The 12,917-nt window shown below is 39.1% G+C and overlaps 1 protein-coding gene across 2 annotated transcripts in view; it reads left to right on the top strand.

The window, feature by feature from the left end:
* The window catches only part of slc1a2b (solute carrier family 1 member 2b), a 64,373-nt gene that overhangs the window by 47,211 nt on the left and 4,245 nt on the right, over positions 1–12,917 (top strand). The window lies entirely within an intron of this gene.

Below are 12,917 nucleotides of genomic sequence, written 5' to 3'. Positions count from 1 at the left end.
AGAACCATACAAAGTTGTGTATCTTGTATTAGAGCAGTTAAAATTAAGTGCTTTAAGTACAATTCTCTCATACTGACCACTGGCTGTTCAACATGGCATCTCATGACAAAGAAGTCAAGTCAAGATTATTTATACAGCGCTTTTTACAATACAAGTTGTGTCAAAGCAACCTTACAGTATTAAAATAATAAAATAAAATGTCAATAATAATGCAAGAGTTCCATATTGCAACGAAGTCAAATTGGGGAGGACTCATCTGGTTCCCATGGCCTTGTGCCGGTGGCCGTTTAGGGTAGGAGTTCTTTCTTGATGATCTGTCTCTGGGGCTCATCTAGTTGACACGGTATCCGCTGACATTTGGCTGTAGGTGTTGATCCACCATCTGCTCTAGGTTTGGACTGGATCCGGGGGACTGCAGTGACCATCTGATCTGCATACGGACTGGATCTGGTGGCTATGGTGACCTGGGGATAAGAAACAAACAGACTAATATTAATGTAGATGCAAGAGTTCCAAGTTGCCACAAAATCAGATTGGAGAGGACTCATCTGGTTTTCGCTCTCTTGCGTCGATGGCCGTCTAGGTGATGAGGTCTTCACTGATGATCTGTCTTTGATGTGGTCTCTGCTGACATTCAGGGCTGTAGAGGATATCTCTGGGTGCTGATGGGCACGGACTAGATCCGGGAGACTGCCGTGACCGTCTGATCTGGATACAGGTGGCTACGGTGACCTCGGAATAAGAAGGAAAGATACTAATATTAGCGTAGATGCCATTCTTCTTCTGATGCAACGAGTACATCAGGTGTTATAGGAAGTGTCCCTGGTTCCGGTTGACCTAAATAATGCAGCCTAACAATCCTTTAACGGATTTGGATTATGAAATGTATTAAGTGTAGGCCAGGTTAAAGAGATGGGTTTTTAATCTAGATTTAAACTGACAGAGTGTGTCTGCCTCCCGAACAGTGTTAGGTAGATTGTTCCAGAGTTTGGGCACTAAATGTGAAAAAGATCTGCCGCCCGCAGTTGATTTTGATATTCTAGGTACTAATTGCTGGAATTTTGAGAACGCAGCGGACGTGAGGGACTATAATATGATAAGAGCTTGCTCAAGTACTGAGGAGCTAAACCATTCAGGGATTTATAAATAATTAGCAAGATTTTGAAATCTATACGATGTTTAATAGGGAGCCAGTGCAGTGCTGACAGAACCTGGCTAATATGGTCATACTTTCTGGTTCTAGTAAGAACTCTAGCTGCTGCATTTTGGACCAGCTGGAGTTTGTTTATTAAGCGTGCAGAACAACCACCCAATAAAGCATTACAATAATCTATCCTTGAGGTCATGAACGCATGGATTAACGTTTCTGCATTTGACATCGTGAGCATAGGTCGTAATTTCGATATATATTTTTAGATGAAAAAATGCGGTTTTGCAAATGCTAGAAATGTGGCTTTCGAAGGAAAGATTGCTATCGAATAGCACACCTAGGTTCCTGACTGATGATGACGAATTGACAGAGCAGTCATTGAGTAATAGACTGTGTTTTAGGTTATTACATGCGTAGGTTTTAGGTCCAATAATTAACACCTCTGGGTTTTTTTTTTTTTTTCAGAATTTAGCAGCAAAAAATTTCTTGCCATCCAATTTTTATTTCAACTATGCATTCTGTTAGTTTTTCAAATTGGTATGTTTCGCCAGGCCGTGAAGAAATATAGAGCTGCGTATCATCAGCATAACAGTGAAAGCTAACACCATGTTTCCTGATGATATCTCCCAAGGGTAACATATGAAGTGTAAAAAGTAATGGCCCTAGTACTGAGCCTTGAGGTACTCCATACTGCACTTGTGATTGATATGATACCTCGTCATTCACTGCTATGAATTGATGCCGGTCAGATAAGTACGATTCGAACCAAGCCAGTGCACTACCACTAATGCCAACATAATCTTCAAGTCTATTTAAAAGAATATTGTGGTCAATAGTATCAAAAGCAGCACTAAGATCCAGTAGTACTAATAGAGAGATCCACAATCGGATGACAGGAGAAGATCATTTGTAACTCTAATAAGAGCAGTCTCAGTGCTATGATACAGTCTAAAACCTGACTGGAAATCCTCACAGATAACATTTTTCTCTAAGAAAGAACACAATTGTGAGGACACTACCTTTTCTAGTATCGTTGATAGAAAAGGGAGATTTGAAATTGGTCTGTAATTGTTTAATTCATTGGGATCAAGTTGAGGTTTTTTTAATTAGAGGCTTAATAACAGCCAGTTTGAAAGTTTTGGGGACATATCCTAACGATAGTGACGAATTAATAATATTCAGAAGAGGATCTATGACTTCTGGAAGCACCTCTTTTAGTAGCTTAGATGGAATTGGGTCTAACATACATGTTGTCGGTTTCGATGATTTAATAAGTTTGTACAACTCTTCCTCTCCTACTGGTCCTTCACAAAAAATGTGCATATTGTGATAAAGTTCATTATTTTCTGTAATGTACTAATAAACATTATGGTGCGTTCACACCGGACGCGACTTGCGCGGAAAAAAACGCGCTATTCGCGCGTAGTTGAACGCTCGAACATTTGAGTTTACTCGCGCCATTCGCGCGGTAAAATTCGCGTCATTCGCGCGTGACATTTTCTTCACAACAGACGCGAATTCGCGTCAAGGGAGGGGCTTCTGCCACTCGTCAGCGGGAAAGTAGTTGTAAAATAGGTGAATGAGCTCAATTTGCCAGCTTTAGCTTGCTTGTAGTCTCAATATGTATGTATATGTAGGTTAAATTGAGTAAAGAGCGTTTTTTAAAACTAACCAGATTGTCCGACCTCTTCACTCACTTTATTCCTAGCAAGATCCCTTTTATTCCTGTTTCTACAAAAGTCCAAAGATGTATCGTACAGCTCCGAGGAACCACAGACAGCAAGCTCCTGATTGGTTACCGCGGCGCGGAATTCCGCCGAAGTTCAGATTTTTGAACTCGCGCGAATGGCGCGGCAATCGCTTGTAAACGCTCAATGCACGCCGCGCCGCAGGATGGCTATTCGCGTCTTTGCATTGACTTAACATGTAAATCACTCGCGCTTGCCGCTTCATTCGCGTCCGGTGTGAACGCACCTTAAGACTTTCATATATTTTAGATTCATTACAACACAACTGAAGTAGTTCAAGCCTTTTATTGTTTTAATATTGATGATTTTGGCATACAGCTCATGAAAACCCAAAATTCTCATCTCAAAAAATTAGCATATTTCATCCGACCAATAAAAGAAAAGTGTTTTTAAAACAAAAAAGTCAACCTTCAAATAATTATGTTCAGTTATGCACTCAATACTTGGTCGGGAATCCTTTTGCAGAAATGACTGCTTCAATGCGGCGTGGCATGGAGGCAATCAGCCTGTGGCACTGCTGAGGTGTTATGGAGGCCCAGGATGCTTCGATAGCGGCCTTAAGCTCATCCAGAGTGTTGGGTCTTTCGTCTCTCAACTTTCTCTTCACAATATCCCACAGATTCTCTATGGGGTTCAGGTCAGGAGAGTTGGCAGGCCAATTGAGCACAGTAATACCATGGTCAGTAAACCATTTACCAGTGGTTTTGGCACTGTGAGCAGGTGCCAGTTCGTGCTGAAAAATGAAATCTTCATCTCCATAAAGCTTTTCAGCAGATGGAAGCATGAAGTGCTCCAAAATCTCCTAATAGCTAGCTGCATTGACCCTGCCCTTGATAAAACACAGTGGACCAACACCAGCAGCTGACATGGCACCCCAGACCATCACTGACTGTGGGTACTTGACACTGGACTTCAGGCATTTTGGCATTTCCCTCTCCCCAGTCTTCCTCCAGACTCTGGCACCTTGATTTCCGAATGACATGCAAAATTTGCTTTCATCCGAAAAAAGTACTTTGGACCACTGAACAACAGTCCAGTGCTGCTTCTCTGTAGCCCAGGTCAGGCTCTTCTGCCGCTGTTTCTGGTTCAAAAGTGGCTTGACCTGGCGCCTGTACACGGTGGCTCTGGATGTTTCTACTCCAGACTCAGTCCACTGCTTCCGCAGGTCCCCCAAGGTCTGGAATCGGTCCTTCTCCACAATCTTCCTCAGGGTCCGGTCACCTCTTCTCGTTGTGCAGCGTTTTCTGCCACACTTTTTCCTTCCCACAGACTTCCCACTGAGGTGCCTTGATACAGCACTCTGGGAACAGCCTATTCGTTCAGAAATATCTTTCTGTGTCTTACCCTCTTGCTTGAGGGTGTCAATGATGGCCTTCTGGTCGGCAGTCTTACCCATGATAGCGGTTTTGAGTAATGAACCAGGCTGGGAGTTTTTAAAAGCCTCAGGAATCTTTTGCAGGTGTTTAGAGTTAATTAGTTGATTCAGATGATTAGGTTAATAGCTCGTATAGAGAACCTTTTCATGATATGCTAATTTTTTGTGATAGGAATTTTGGGTTTTCATGAGCTGTATGCCAAAATCATCAATATTAAAACAATAAAAGGCTTGAACTACTTCAGTTATGTTGTAATGAATCTAAAATATATGAAAGTCTAATGTTTATCAGTGCATTACAGAAAATAATGAACTTTATCACAATATGCTAATTTTTTGAGAAGGACCAGTATAGTTGAAAATGCATGGAATTTTTCCTCAGGAGATTTATAGCATATCTGATGCGATACTGTAGCGAATGACTGCATAGTTACAATTTTATCTCTAATAGTATCTATCTTGGTAGTAAAATAGTTCATGAAGTCATTACTGCTGTGCTGTTGGGAAAATTCAGCACCTGTTGGTGCTTTATTCTTCGTTAATTTAGCCACTGTATTGAATAAATACCTAGGGTTATGTTTGTTTTCTTAAGAAAGATGAAAAATAATCTTTTCTAGCAGTTTTTAATGCTTTTCTATAGGATATGTTACATTCACAGCAGGCTGTACGGAAAACCTCTAGTTTTGTTTTCTTCCAGCTGCGTTTCATTTTCTGTCGTGCTCTCTTCAGTGCGCGAGTGTGTTCAGTATACCACGGCGTCGGACTGTTTTCCTCCATTTTTTTTTATTAACCGCAGAGGAGCAACTATATCTAAAGTGCTTGAAAAAAGATAGTCAATAGTTTCTGTTGCATCATCAAGTTTCCCTGAGCTATCGGATATGCTGAGGAATTCAGATAAATCAGGAAGGTTACTTACAAAGCAGTCTCTTGTGGTAGAAGTAATGGTTCTACCGTACTTATAGCGAGGAGTTAGTTTTACAGTTTTAGTTATCTGGAGTATACACGAGACTAGATAATGATCTGAGATATCATCACTTTGATGCAGAATTTCAACGCCATTAACATCAATTCTGTGTGACAATATTAAATCTAGAGTATGATTTCGGCAATGAGTAGGTCCTGAAACGTGTTGTCTAACCCCAATTGAGTTCAGAATATCTATGAATGCTGATCCCAATGCATCTTTTTCATTATCAACATGGATGTTAAAATCACCCACTATTAAGACTTTATCTGCGGCCAACACTAATTCGGATAAAACATCTGCAAATTCTTTAATAAAGTCTGCATGGTGCCCTTGTGGCCTGTATACAGTATAGCCAGTAAAAACGTCACAGGAGATTTATCATTAATACTTGATTCTTTGGATAATGCTATATGAAGCACCATTACTTCAAGTTACTTCGAGTTATATTTGAAGCCCGTTCTCTGAGAAACACTGAACATATTGCTATTAATTGTGCAAACACCTCCCCCCTTACCTTTTACACGTGGCACATGTTTATAACGGTAATTTTGGGGGGTTGCCTCATTTAAAATAATGTAATCATCTGGTTTTAGCCAGGTTTCTGTCAAACAGAGCACATCTAGCTTATGATCAGTGATCATATCATTTACAAAAAGTGCTTTCGTAGAAAGTGACCTGATATTTAATAAGCCAAGCTTTATCAATTGTTTCTCAGTATTATATACATTTTTTATTTGTTGAACATCAATTAAATTGTTACTCTTACATTGCTTTGGACGTTTATTGTATTTTCTAGCTCGGGGAACAGACACAGTCTCTATAGTGTGATATCTAGGTGAAAGGGTCTCTATGTGCTGAGAATTAACTGATTTCTTTAACGTGAGTCGGCTAGCAGACGGTCGGTTTAGCCAGTCTGTCTGCTTCCTGACCTGGGCCCCAGTCAGTCAAGTGCAAACGCTAAGACTATGTGCCATATTTCTAGATAGGAGAGATGCTCCACATCGGGAGGGATGAAGACCATCTCTTTTCAACAGGTCGGGTCTGCCCCAGAAACTCGTCCAATTGTCTATGAAACCTATGTTATTTCGCGGGCACCACTTTGACATCCAGCCGTTTAATGATGACAATCTACTATGTATCTCATCACCACGGTAAGCAGGGAGGGGACCAGAGCATATTACAGTGTCTGACATCGTACTTGCAAGTTCACACACCTCTTTAACATTATTTTTAGTGATCTCCGACTGGGGAAGTCGAACATCATTAGTGCCGACGTGAATAACAATCTTACTGAATTTACGTTTAGCATTAGCCAGCACTTTTAAATTTGCCAAGATGTCAGGCGCTCTGGCTCCCGGTAAACACTGGACTATGGTGGCTGGAGTCTCTATTTTTATGGGATTTTTTTGTGCCAATAATAATGAACGTAACTTTATAAAACTGAACGTAACTTTCCAAGAAACGATCAAAAATATGCCACTGCAAAAGAAGAAAAACAAAATGAAAATGAAAAAATTAACTCTGTCGCACGAATTTAACATGCTCTTCAAATATGCTTCATTCTTTGTTAATGATTTTCAAAGAATCGTTTTCGCGAATCATGGATTCTGAATGCGTTGCCACAGTTTTCGCTTACGCTTCGCAAATTTTCGTTTGCTGTTTTGGCACAAACCTCTCGTGGGGGCGGGCTTAACAGCGATCTACTCTGATTGGCTAATGAGCTTTTGATGGACAGTTGCTCTCTGACCTGGATGCACAGACGGTGACGTCCGTGGCGCGCATATTGGAAAGTTGCTGCGGTGTGCAATACGTCGTGCTTTGTTTATATTAAGTATTAATGTTATTAGTATTTCACCTACGGTCGTCTCTTAGTTTCTAAAGATGAGCTCCCAGGAGAGACACGGAGCGGCATCATCTTCCACCTCAGCTTGTCCCTCAGGGCAGCTTGAAGGGGACGTTCTAAAATGCTTAACGTGGAAAACGCTTAACGTGGCTTACGTACGTAAAAAACGACCAGGAATCCCCAAATTTTTGTCAAACCACTTGTAACAAACACTAACTACTATCAAAAGAATGAGCCCTTATTCCACAGATAAAGTGAATAAAATCACGTTAAGCGTTTTCTCCCCCATAGAAGCCCATTATAAGAAAACAGTTTAACGTGGTTTAATTTACCTCAACAGAGACCAGGGAAGAGCAAACTTCTGTCAAATGTTACTGATAATAAATGCTTGCTGCTTTCAAAAGAATGAGCTCTTATTCAGCATATAAAGTGATCGCCTCCCATAGAAGTTCATTAAAAAAAACGCTTTAACAGAGCTTAACAATGACCGGGAAAAAATAAATAAAACATTTCTGTCAAACGTTACATATAATAAACACTTGCTGATTTCAAAAGAATGAAATCTCATTCAGCAAATAAAGTGAATATATCACGTTAAGCGTCCCCCATATAGATCTCCATAAGGAAACAGCTTAACGTGGTTTAACGTATCTTAACAACGACTGGGGAAAACCAAATTTCTGTCAAATGTTACATAATAAACACTATAGCTGCTGTTAAAGGAATGAGCTCTTATTCAATATAGTGAATAATATGTTACGCGTTATTCCCCATAGAAAAAAACGTCAAAAGATGCTGTCAAAAGAACATGCATAAAGAGAATAATATCAACTACTCTTTCCCCATAGAAGTCCATTATAAGGACTCAGCTTATCCTGGTTTAGCGCACCTTAACGACTTCTGTCAAATTTTACTTATAATAAAGAAGTCATAAATTTGGACCAACTTTGCGTTGCCATCACATTTTCCCCAGAAATCTGTAATGTTTCACGGTGGAGAAATAAATAGAATGTTCATTCTATTCTATCGGTACAATCGATCACAAAAAAAAAAACGGAGCTGCGGTTGGCAACAATAAATATATTTTTAAACTCTGCTGCCAAGCTAAACATTACTGTCCCGAATTGTTTTTGTTATTTCTAAGAAGGGGAAATATATTTGACTCTCATTTCAACAGCACAAATCGTGCACAAACGAATGGCATAGTTTTGGTAAATATTTCTTTTTTATGCGTGCCAACTTCAGTGAGGTCTGCGCACAGGACTGATCATTACAGACAGCTGAGACAGGATAAAATGTAGGCTACCTGTCTTAACTTTCATGCTTATTACAAAAACAAAATTACAATGTTCTCAATTCGTCAAAGCGTTCACGTTAAGCTGACTTCTATGTGAAATAACGCTTAACATATTAATTACTTTATACGCTGAATAAGAGCTCATTCTTTTGACAGCCGCAAGTGTTTATCATATGTAACATTTGACAGAAATTTGGTTTTCCTCATTCGTTGTTAAGTCAAACCAGCCTGGAGTTCTATGGGGGACGCTTAATGTGATATATTCACTTTATTTGCTGAATGAGATCTCATTCTTTTGACAGCAAGTGTTTATTATATGTAACGTTTGACAAAAAAAAAAAATTCCGGTCATTGTTAAGCTCCGTTAAAGCCTTTTTTTAAATGAACTTCTATGGGAGAAGAGAACTTCTATGATCTTCCGTGGTCTCTGTTGAGGTAAATTAAACCACGTTAAACTGTTTTCTTATAATGGGCTTCTATGGGGAGAAAACGCTTAACGTGATTTTATTCACTTTATCTGTGGAATAAGGGCTCATTCTTTTGATAGTAGTTAGTGTTTGTTACAAGTGGTTTGACAAAAATTTGGGGATTCCTGGTCGTTTTTACGTACGTAAGCCACGTTAAGCGTTTTCCACGTTAAGCGTTTTAGAACGTCCCCTTCAAGCTGCCCTGAGGGACAAGCTGAGGTGGAAGATGATGCCGCTCCGTGTCTCTCCTGGGAGCTCATCTTTAGAAACTAAGAGACGACCATAGGTGAAATACTAATAACATTAATACTTAATATAAACAAAGCACGACGTATTGCACACCGCAGCAACTTTCCAATATGCGCGCCACGGACGTCACCGTCTGTGCATCCAGGTCAGAGAGCAACTGTCCATCAAAAGCTCATTAGCCAATCAGAGTAGATCGCTGTTAAGCCCGCCCCCACGAGAGGTTTGTGCCAAAACAGCAAACGAAAATTTGCGAAGCGTAAGCGAAAGCTGTGGCAACGCATTCAGAATCCATGATTCGCGAAAACGATTCTTTGAAAATCATTAACAAAGAATGAAGCATATTTGAAGAGCATGTTAAATTCGTGCGACTGAGTTCATTTTTTCATTTTCATTTTTTTTCTTCTTTTGCATTGGCATATTTTTGATTGTTTATTGGAAAGTTACGTTCAGTTTTATAAAGTTACGTTCATTATTATTGGCACAAAAAAAAATCCCATATATTTTCACATTCCGTACAATAGAATCGCCAATTACTATCAGGTTTCTCAGTGCACGGGCACTGAACTCTCTGAGGATTTGAGAATTGGAATTGTTGCTCTCCACAAAGATGGCCAAGGCTATTAGAGGTTCAGTAACACACTGAACCTGAAGTGGTAGCATCATGGTCTGGAGCTGCATGAGTGCTGCTGGTTCTGGGGAGCTGCAGTTCATTGAGGCAAACATGGATTCCATTATGTACTGTACATAGTGAAGCAGAACATCCAGAAACTAGGCGGAACGGCGGTTTTCCAACATGATAATGATCCCAAACACACCAACAAGATGACAACTGCCTTGCTGAGGAAACTGAAGCTGAAGGTGAAGGTGATGAGGTGGCCAAGTATGTCTCCAGACCTGAACCCTATTAAGCACCTGTGGGGCATCCACAAGAGTAAAGTGGAGAAGCACCGTGTGTCTAACATCCAGCAGCTCCGTGATGTGATTATAGAGGAGTGGAAGAGGATCAATTACATGCCCAGGATGATTAAGGCAATGCCAGATAAGGCAAGGCAAAGCAAGGCAAGTTTATTTATATAGCACATTTCATACACAATGGTAATTCAAAGTGCTGTACATAAAAGGAATTAAAATTATAATAGCATAAAAATCATTAAAATTAAAGATAATAATCACAACAATAAAAACAGAGAATTTAAGATGAATTAAAATTGATTTAAAATTAATTAACACAGTAAAATGATTATACATAAAATATTGCGGTCTGTTCGGGCGTAGCACAGTGCTCATTCAATAAATGCACAACTGAACAGGTGAGTTTTGAGTCTGCATTTAAATGTGGCTAATGTATTAGCACATCTGATCTCTTCTGGAAGCTGATTCCAACTGTGGGCGGCTGTTTGTATCAAAAATGTGTTGTCTGAGCACTGTGCTGATATACTGAAGTTAAAATCTTAGAAAAATGTGAGAAAGTTCATAAACAGGGAGCAATGGTGCTAATACAATAGTCAAGTCAAGTCACCTTTATTTATATAGCGCTTTTAACAATACAGATTGTGTCAAAGCAACTTCACAGTATTTAAACAGGACAATAGTGTGTAAGTAACGCATTATTGTAAACAATCAGTTTTCAGTTAAAGGCAACTAAGCAAGCCAGAGGCGACAGCGGCATGGAACCAAAACTTCACAGGTGACAGAAATGGAGAAAAAAAACCTTGGGAGAAACCAGGCTCAGCCGGGGGACCAGTTCTCCTCTGGCCAGACGAAACCAGCAGTTTACTGCACTTGCGATTTAAATGATACCTCTTCATTTATTGCCACAAACTGATGGCGGTCAGATAAGTGCGATTCGAACCAAGCCAGTGCACTACCATTAATGCCTACATAATTTTCAAGTCTATTTAAAAGAATATTGTGGTCAATAGCATCAAATGCAGGACTAAGATCCAGTAGCACTAATAGAGAGATACAACCACGATCGGATGACAGGAGAAGGTCATTTGTAACTCTAATAAGAGCAGTCTCAGTACTATGATACGGTCTAAAACCTGACTGTAAATCCTCACAGATACCATTTTTCTCTAAGAAGGAGCATAATTGTGAGGATACTACCTTTTCTAGTATCTTTGACAGAAAAAGGGAGATTCGAAATTGGTCTGTAATTAATTAATTCATTGGGGTCAAGTTGTGGTTTTTCAATGAGTGGCTTAATAACAGCCCGTTTGAAGGTTTTGGGGACATATCCTAATGATAATGACGAATTAATAATATTCATAAGAGGATCTATGACTTCTGGAAGTAGCTCTTTTAGTAGATTAGATGGAATAGGGTCTAACATGCATGTTGTAGGTTTAGATGATTTAACAAGTTTATACAATTTTTCCTCTCCTATAATAGAGAATGAGTGGAATTGTTCCTCAGGAGATCTACAGCGCATTATCTGATGCGATACTGTAGTGGGCGGCTGTATGGTTACAATTTTATCTCTTATAGTGTAAGTAGTTCATAAAGTCATTACTGCTGTGCTGTTGGGAAATGTCTGCACCTGTTGCTGTTTTATTTTTCGTTAATTTAACCACGGTATTGAACAAATACCTAGGGTTATGTTTGTTTTCTTCTAAGAGAGACGAAAAGTAATCCAATCTGGCAGTTTTTAATGCTTTTCTATAAGATAGGTTACATTCATGCCAAGCGCGTTCCATTTTCTGTGCTTTTCTCTTTAGGGCGCGAGTGTGATCGTTATACCACGGTGTTACACTGTTTTTCTCAATCTTTCTTAAGCGCACTGGAGCAACTGTATCTAAAGTGCTAGAAAAGAGAGAGTCCATAGTTTCTATTATATAATATACAATATATTAACACTTTGGACAAGTTCACTTGGGGTGTACTGTTTGACAATAATGGCTGTATGTTGAGTTATTTTCAGAGGACAGTAAATCTATACTGCTATACAAGCTGCACGTTGACTACTCTAAAATATATCCATGTTTCATTTCTATAGTATTGTCCCTTGAGAAGGTATACTAACCCCTTCAGACCCTGCGTCCATTGGAATGGACATCACATGATTTTTTGTTTAAACCAATACAATTTTATGTTTTTATAATATGTGACCCTGGACCACAAAACCAGTCATAAGGTTAAATTTTACAAAACTGAGATGTATACATCAATAAATAAGCTTTCTATTGATGTATGGTTTGTTAGGATAGGATGGTATTTGGCCGAGATACAACTATTTGAAAATCTGGAATCTGAGGGTGCAAAGAAATCAAAATACTGAGAAAATCACCTTTAAAGTTGTCCAAATTGAGCTCTTAACAATGCATATTACTACTAAAAAATTACATTTTGAAATGTTTGCAGTAGAAATTTTACAAAAAATCTTCATGGAACATGATCTTTACTTAATTTCCTAATGATTTTTGGCATAAAAGAAAAATCAATAATTTTGACCCATACTATGTATTTTTGGCTATTACTACAAATATACCACAGCGACTTAAGACTGGTTTTGTGGTCCAGGGTCACATATGAGCAATGCCTGGTCACTGATTGGACCCTGATCAACCAATCACAACAAAGATATGACTCCTAACTTAATCTGATTGAGCTACAGGCATCACAAAATAGAGACATGATCACCACTTAGAGAGGAAGAGGAGGAAGCCCACATTTGACCTTTTATATGCAGAGTTATGTTAATGGTAGGCTCATCAACTTGCATCTGTTATAAAATTAAGACTATCAAATGATAATATTCAAAGTTATTTTGAAGATTTTTCAGATTTGCAGAACACAGGGGTTTTTTTAAAATGCAATGT

The sequence above is a fragment of the Garra rufa genome, chromosome 25 (assembly GCF_049309525.1).
Source record: "Garra rufa chromosome 25, GarRuf1.0, whole genome shotgun sequence".
NCBI classification, from domain to species: Eukaryota; Metazoa; Chordata; class Actinopteri; order Cypriniformes; family Cyprinidae; genus Garra; species Garra rufa.
This window is presented reverse-complemented; position numbering and strand designations above follow the sequence as displayed.